The sequence below is a fragment of the Otolemur garnettii genome, unplaced genomic scaffold (assembly GCF_000181295.1).
Source record: "Otolemur garnettii isolate 467f Iridium unplaced genomic scaffold, OtoGar3 scaffold00022, whole genome shotgun sequence".
Lineage (NCBI taxonomy): Eukaryota > Metazoa > Chordata > Mammalia > Primates > Galagidae > Otolemur > Otolemur garnettii.
In genome coordinates this window covers 1,701,668-1,702,199 of record NW_003852417.1, presented here as the reverse complement: position 1 = coordinate 1,702,199, position 532 = coordinate 1,701,668, and the positions used below count along the sequence as shown (strand labels likewise).

Here is a 532-nt window from a genome sequence, read left to right as displayed (position 1 = left end):
CAGGTGGGCAGGGCTGTTTCTCACCAGTGTCCCCTTCCTCGCCTCCCCTTGCTCCACACGGCTGAGGAACCCGTTGCTCCTCTTAGCACTATCAGTCTTCGTAGCTTAAGGCTTGGGTCTTCAGAAGTCACCTGACTTTATGAAAGAATTTGTGTTCACAACTTTTCTTTTTTTTAATTGCTTCTCAGCCTTTTGGCTAAGATCAAGTGTATATCTGTTCTTTTCTTTTTTTTGAGACAGTCTCACTCTGTCACCCTGGGTTGAGTGTCAACGTGGTGTCATAACTCACAGAAACCTCAAACTCTTGGGCGTAAGACGTCCTCCTGCACCAGCCACAACATTGGTTTGTTTTATAGAGATGGGGTCTTGCTTATTCAGGCCGAGGTCCAACCCCTGAGCTCACGGATCCACCCTCAGCCTCTCAGAGTGCTGGGATTACAGACCTGAGCCACTGTGCCTCGGGCCTGCAGCTTTCATTTCTCTTTGTTTGCTTTCAGACGATTTTCAAGAGGAAAAGGAGATGGGCATGTCA

General features: G+C 48.3%; 1 pseudogene; it reads left to right on the top strand.

Moving 5' to 3' along the window:
* Positions 1–176: 176 nt before the first annotated feature.
* Positions 177–306, top strand: LOC111724408 (annotated as a pseudogene).
* Positions 307–532: the final 226 nt, after the last annotated feature.